The sequence below is a fragment of the Cyprinodon tularosa genome, unplaced genomic scaffold, assembly GCF_016077235.1.
Source record: "Cyprinodon tularosa strain WSP-4 unplaced genomic scaffold, ASM1607723v1 ctg119, whole genome shotgun sequence".
NCBI classification, from domain to species: Eukaryota; Metazoa; Chordata; class Actinopteri; order Cyprinodontiformes; family Cyprinodontidae; genus Cyprinodon; species Cyprinodon tularosa.
Window position 1 is genome coordinate 1,247,978 of NW_024037992.1, and position 7,346 is coordinate 1,255,323.

General features: G+C 42.8%; 1 protein-coding gene across 8 annotated transcripts in view; it reads right to left on the reverse strand.

Annotated features, from left to right (window-relative positions):
* Positions 1–584, reverse strand: part of dab1a (DAB adaptor protein 1a) — a 198,099-nt gene extending 197,515 nt beyond the window's left edge. For all 8 annotated transcript variants that reach the window (XM_038268832.1, XM_038268842.1, XM_038268825.1 and 5 more), the window contains exon 1: positions 293–584. The gene's annotated coding sequence lies outside the window, so the exon portion shown is untranslated. The remainder of the gene's footprint in view (positions 1–292) is intronic.
* Between the last annotated feature and the right edge of the window lie 6,762 nt (positions 585–7,346).

The following is a 7,346-nucleotide window of genomic DNA, read 5'->3' on the forward strand; positions in this document are numbered from 1 at the left end:
AAATGCAGCTTTTCTCCCGCCGAAAGGCGGACAAACGGCTCTGACCACCGTGTCAGTGGGAGGGATTGGGCTTTTGTGGGCTGGGGAGGGTGGGGGTCAGTCCTATGCAACCGCCAAACACACACACTCACTTCCACACAGTGAAATCCCGATGCACCAGCAGCAGTAGTAGTGGATAATTCACTGCAGATAGAGGAGCCGCACTGAATCCACAGGCGTCTCAAGTGTGCACACTTTCTCCACTGTCACCTTCCAACTGTTCCACATCACTCCGCACCGTTTGCGCACTTACCTTTGCACTGCAGTGAAACTGAGCACAGTTAGTTCCCATTTCGAGGAAAATGCTTTCAGAATCCAGTCATCCCCGCGTTAATCTGCTGCTGCGTTCCTCAGACATCCACAGTGTGTTTCAGCAGGGACAGTAATCCCGTCTCCCATCCCGGTTAGAGTGCTCCAAAGCTCCCTCACATCTTTTTCAACATTTCCTCACATAACTATGTCAGGCTTCTCTTCGGCGCTTCTTGCTCTAACTCCCCGGTCCTCTGCCCCTCTTCTCTCCTCACCCTGTCTGAGGTTGCCTGGTTACCTCGCTCTGTAGGCTGCATCAAGCCGCCGGCCGGCAGCCAATCATAAAGCTGGGTTCATCTTAACCCCTCCGCTGCTGAACTGTCCTGATTTCCATCTTTCAAGGGTGGAGGAGGGAAGTGAGGAGGAGGGAACCAAGGCTTTAGAAAACATATGAGAAATATGTGGAGGGATTGAGAATGAGCTGTAGATGTGATGAGAAGCTGAGAAAAGGTGGGCAGATCTTTGAGTTTGAACTGTACTTTAGAAGATGAGTGTACTGTCCAGACTTCACCATCATCACACGCCCACTCCTTTACTACACTTTCATAGTACTACATCCTAACAGGGACACTCACTAACCAGTCGTGATGCAGCCTTCATCAAATCATTCATCTCACACTATTGATTGGATCACCTCCCACAGTGAAGTCATGCAGTTTGCATCAGCGGTGAATCATGCAGTTGGTTTAATTGCTTCTGATCTTTGGAAAAAAGAAAAGTATAAGCTAATTTTCCAAATCCTAAACTATGAAAAATTTAACGTGTCATAGCGGAAACCACAGGAAAAAACTGCTTTCAAAAGGTCGTTAATAATGTAAAAGACATAAATACAGTGTTTTGCAAATGTTTTCACAAACTAACATTAAGTTGCAAAATATTATGTTTAAGGCAGGGGCGGTTCTAGGACCAGAGGTTAAGGGGTGCTGAGCCCCCAGAGAGCTGTCTGGACAGACATGATTAATTTCACTGTTTTCTAAACATATTTTTGAAACTTGTTCAGTGTGTTTAGCTAATAACTGACTCCATCGTTCACTAATGCATCTGATCTGAGACTGGTGCAAAAAACAGCAAAACAAGAAGCAGCATTTTTAGAGGAATATTCTAACCAATTAAAGCTTTTAAATCAAATCATTTCATGGAAATATTTGAATCAGTTTTCATGAAATGAGTTTTCTCTTTGGTGCCAAATGACTTCCATGATAAATGTAAAATAATCTTTACCAGTTTAGCAGCTGCTGCTATTCTGTCTGGTTTTTCCTGACCTTTCACTTTGCACACACCTTGCTCCTCTTCTCCCCCTTTGCTCCTCTCCCTCTTTAGACTGGCAATCAGAAAATGGATTCTAAATTCAAATAACTAGGAACTGTCATGGTCTTGGTTCTGTTGTACTTTGCTTTGCTCCTTGTTTTCTAGTTTTATTGGTTTTATTCCAGTTTTGTTGTAATTTCTAGATTTATGTTAGTTCTCATGTTTTTCTGTTGTCCTCTGTTGACCTCTTGTGTGTGTGTGTGTGTGTGTGTGTGTGTGTGTGTGTGTGTGTGTGTGTGTGTGTGTGTGTGTGTGTGTGTGTGTGTGTGTGTGTGTGTGTGTGTGTGTGTGTGTGTTCCTTTCCCCTTGGCTCCCTCGTTGTCTCCTCTCACACCTGCTCCTCATCAGCTCGTTAGCCCTCCCTTTGTCTCTGTCAGCTATATATGCTCTCCCTCTGCTCTCACTCTTTGTTGGTTCCTTGTCTTTGCTGTCCTCCCATGCTGTTGTCCTCCTACCTTGTCTCTCCCTGGCTCCTCATGCTTGGTTTCCCCAGATGTCTCCATAGTTCTGGTTTTCTTTTTATTATTAGTTGGATTTTTGGATTCCTGCCTTTGTTTACTGTTTTTTCCCCATTAAACTCCAAGACGTCTCCTCAGCCTCTCTGCCTCTGCATTTGGGTCCTCCAAACCACAACCAAACCTTGACAGAAACTAGAAAAGATTTACTAACGTTTCAGTAAATGTTAATATTGAAATAGAGTTGTGGTTTTAAAGATATTCAAACAAAGCAGTCTCAGACACATTAGAGCACCTCGCTGGTGAACATTTCACCAACACACCATCAATAGGTGCAGAAATCTGACTGAACATTTCAGAAACACCTGAATGCAACGTTTTCCTCAACATTTTAGTTCAGGAGCTCCATCGGGCTTGTTTCCTTGTTTTTTTGTTTTGTTTATTTCTGATGAACTAGAACATAACTGAAAGGGTCAAATAACCAAATACTGTATAGTTTTTACAATGTCACATTTTTTAGTTTTGTATGTTTTTTATTGTATAAAGAGCATACAGTATTTAAAAAGAACAACTGATATTTTAGGGGTGCTTTGATTCAAATGAGCGTTACTTCAGCACCCCCAAAAATAGGCTAAAAACGCCTATGGTTTAAAGGAAGTGTTAAAAGACTTTCCAAATTTGTTTTTTAAAGAGATATCTACAATCCTTGTGTGCGTTTCTATTCATCTATCATGGCTCTATCTTCCATTTTCAATTAAGCAAGAATGAGATAGGTTGGTGTGGCAGTGTCACTGCCCCCTCCCCCCATCCGGATTTTAGGTTCACTTATTGGGTCATCCGGTAATCCCGGGACCAACCACCGGTGCCGCCGAGTCTTTGGTCCTGGTATTATTGGATCCAAGTGTTATGTGTGAATGTGCGTCAAGGTTTTTTTTTTTTTCTGTGTGGTGTGAGTGGGGGCACTAGGGGGGAAGGCATGATTGTGACTGTGAGTTTTCCTTTTTTTTATTTCCTCTCTTTCTTTCCCAGGTTGGGGTCAGAACTGCCCCCTCTCCCAAGCACATCTCAAGTCACCGCCATATGTGGAGCCCATTCCCCCTGTCCTGCTTTCCCTCCGCTGGCTGGCCCCTGGGCCCGCTGGTGCACTGGTGGAGCTCGGGGTTTGGGAGTGGATGCCCGGGTGGCTACCGGCTTATTCCTGGCGGCTTCTCCGCGAGGCCCGGCTGGGGATCCTGCCGGTGGGTGGGGCACCCCTAGGGCCTCAGATCCCTGGGGCCCATGGGCTCCTGGGGGCTCGGGCGTTGCAGTGGCTGGGGGACTTCCTCTGGGCTGTCTCTCCTCCTCCCTTGGTGGGGGTCGGATTTCCTGGGCGGGCCCCTTCTTGGTGCCTTTGCTCTTGGGGTCCCCTTGGGCGCCTGGGGCTTTGGGTCTCCCGGCGCTGGACTCAGTGCTCTGGGGGGCGCCTCTTCAGCTCTCCACAACCACTATTGAGCATTTTTTTTCTATGGATAAACTTTACATGCACAAGTGCACCCTCACTAACAACTACAGGTGCTTGGCTCCAGGTACTCAGAGATTCACTTCCATACAGAAAGCTCGTATTCTTATCTTCAGGTAACACAGAATACATGTCAGATTAAATAATATTAGTTATACTTCAGCGATAGTATCAAGGTCTTGCTTTATTTTATCTCTTATACTATATCCGTTGGTTGTGCTGTTCTTTTTACATCTCTTTGGAGGTGATAAAGCAGACTGAAGATGTTTTATCATTATCTCCCTTCTATCTCCTCCTTCTTTCATCTTTTCTCCCTTTTTTCTGTTTTTCCTTTCCTGTTCTATTTGCATTGCAGTGTCCATATAATCTGTAAAACTCCCTGGATAATTATAATAAAGCAATTTATAAGCATAAAACAAGCGGAACACTATAGCCGTACTGCTCCACTTGTGAAAGTAGAATCTGTTGGACTCTTTTTGGCATCAAGACAATTATTCTTATTGCCACATTGCCAGGCAGGACACTGTTTAAAAAAAAAAAGACTAGTGTCATTCTCCCCGCTTTACAAGCTAAATCAATCGGAACTACTAGACACATCTGCAATCAACAACAATTATTGAAGATTTCCAGAGGACTTCACCATTGAAATTCACCAGAGCTATAGTGAAACTGACAATGCCCACGTGCATGGCAGCTGGATGTTGGAATACATCGGGTAAAAGTAAAAAAAAGAGTTATTCCACCTTTCTGATTCCTGATCCTCCACGGACGGGTTGGTCGTTGGATCGCCAACTTGAAGAGGAAGGATTTCCCATCGAACTTCTGGCCAGAGAAAAAACCCGTAATATGTAGCCAACATTTGGAAGAAGAATGTTTTCAAGATGACTTGGATAATAGCGCGTTGTGACAAACACCAGATACAGCACTTGTCGGGACTCCTGTCTTTGTGTCTGTGTTTCTGTGTTTGTCTCCCTTCCTCGTTAATGGAGAGTTCTTAAGCTGCTGACTGCCACTACCTCGACGCCAGAGTGTTTGCCAGTTTCGGGTACTCTAGCCAAGCTGAGTTTTGCTGAGACAAACTGAGTTTTAGTCAACCTGAGTTTTAACTTTTTTTTTGTCTTTGCCTCTCGGCAGGAAGTCATCCTGCAAATTGGATTTTTCAGACCTTCTCTCCCTGGAAGGATCAACTGAGCTACAAACTGAGCTGGGGTTCAAACAGGAGGTTTTGATCCACTTTCCCCAATAGATCGTTTGACCTTTGCACTGAAAAAGGGATTTATCTCCACTACGACCCGTTCAAGTACCACAGGAAATCTGATTGGCAGTCAGTTTCTTCGTTAGCCTATAACAACCGCATTCTGGGTAAATTTTCCCACTGAGCCTGAACTAACCGCTGTGTCTTCCCCTCACTTTTCAGTTCCGGTTGAGCAGTGTTCTTTGACAAACATGGATGCCTCCAGTAAAGCACATTCAGATGAAAATTACTTACTTATCATTTATTGAACAGTATGAAATAATTTTATATTTAAATAACTTTCAGAAGTTTTAATTCTGAATATGAGCGGACTTTTTCTTTAAAGACATCTCCAATAGTCAGAGCTTTTATATACTCTAAGCTAGAGACCATAATGTGTAAAGTCACACCATTCTGCCAGGCTGTCAAGCTTTGATGATGGTCTTCTTTGTGTTATTACTCATTATCCGGCCGCGGTTGGAATTCTCCTCCGCCCAGTGTGTCTGATGAATGGAAAGAAACTTATACAGTATGTGGTTCAATGAAAGTCAAACACAGCAAACCTCACCAGGACCTGAGTAGTTCAACTTTACAGTCAGTTAGTGCTAAAACTCTTCTATTTGCATGAATCAGTGGAGAGAACCTATTTCTTTATCTTTAATGCATATTTTTTTTTAAACTGCAGTTAAAAATAGAAGTATTTTTTCCAGAAAATGTGTTTAGAAACTTTTCAGGATTTCTCTTGATTGACATAAGAAGAGGCTCTGCATTACATTTGATAAGACTTGTGTCTTAAAAGGTTGAGCATTTCCACATAATGTCCTCTCCTCTTATCTGATCAATTTTTTGACATACAGCAGGTTGTCCTAAAGCAAGAGATTAACACAATATGATGCTGTTATCCCCATTCCTCACAGCTAGGATAGGTGTTTACAGCTTTCACAAATCCTTAAAGGTCATAGCTACAACTTTTTCATAACAACAATTTTTCAAAAATATTACATTTATGTTTGGTGTTTCTTCAAAGAGAAACATTTGATGCCTATATTGACAAAAAAGAAGAAGAATGTAAAAATGTATCAAAAAATCTTTTAAACATTCCCAGTTATAACAGAAAACCCCAGTAGAGCTTAGCAAACTCTTTACATTTATGTCTGGTCATGAAACATCTGTTTAGCATGTATTAGCATTTAATGGTTGTATCGATCTTTGTTTCTCGTAGAAACAAAGATGTCACTTGTTGCTCATTTTCTTCAACAGTGAGCTTGTTACAGACACTCTTAAAGGAATAGTACACCCAAAACATGATTAGCCTTCATTTTCTACTCACCCCCATACTGAACAACACTCGAATACTTTTTTGATTTCTCAAATGCATCTGGAGATCTGGGAGGCTTCTTACTGTCTGCTGACATTCAAATAATGGAGGTCTATGGTGCCCGAGGCAGAAAGGTCCATAAAAGTCCACAAAAAACGTGTCAATATTCCTCCATACTGCTCGTCCAATGTATTCCAAGTGTCCTGAGTGGGTAGCGTCCATAATTTACTCGAAACGAAGTCATTTAGAATGTTTTTAGAGCATAAACAGTAGTGTATAGGATTTCCTAAAAGCGCGTTCACGAGTCTACGGAAACCGCGGCAGACCAAACCAGATGAAAGTGCGCATTCAGCTCGGCAAAGAACTCATGCTCTTCCTCAACACTGAAGTCCTCAGACATTTTTCTTTCGTTGTTTCTTTCTTTGCACAGGTAAACAGCAAATTTCTTCTTCTACGCTTGCATTATCGGCAGAGCAGACGCTGAATGCGCACTTTCATCTGGTTTGGTCTGCCGCGGTTTCCGTAGACTCGTGAACTCGCAGGCGCGCGCTTTTAGGAAATCAGATACACTACTGCTTATGCTCTAAAAACATTCTAAATGACTTTGTTTCGAGTAAATTATGGACGCTACCAACTCAGGACACTTGGAATACATTGGACAAGCAGTATGGAGGAATATTGACACGTTTTTTGTGGACTTTTATGGACCTTTCTGCCTCGGGCGCCATAGACCTCCATTATTTGAATGTCAGCAGACAGCAAGAAGCCTCCCAGATCTCCAGATGCATTTGAGATATCAAAAAAGTACTCCAGAGTGTTGTTCAGCATGGGGGTGAGTAGAAAATGAAGGCTAATCATGTTTTGGGTGTACTATTCCTTTAAGCCGGGTTTAAGAGTGTACATTCTGGTGCACCTCCCCAAAATTGTAGGTGCCCATAGACTGTGTTGCGGATAGCGTCGCAGGTAGGAGAAAAAGGAGGCCTATGATTGGTCAATTCTACATCCGCTCTACACTATGCGTAAATCGTTTGGTACCTGTAGTGGCAGACCTCGGACACTATCCAAGACACCGTGCAGGATAGGGTTGTAAATCACACCCATCATGGCAATTAGATTCAGTATTCATTTCCTGACATAACAATTCAAGTATTTTCGATACTCAAGCATACTTCAGCTTCTTTTTTC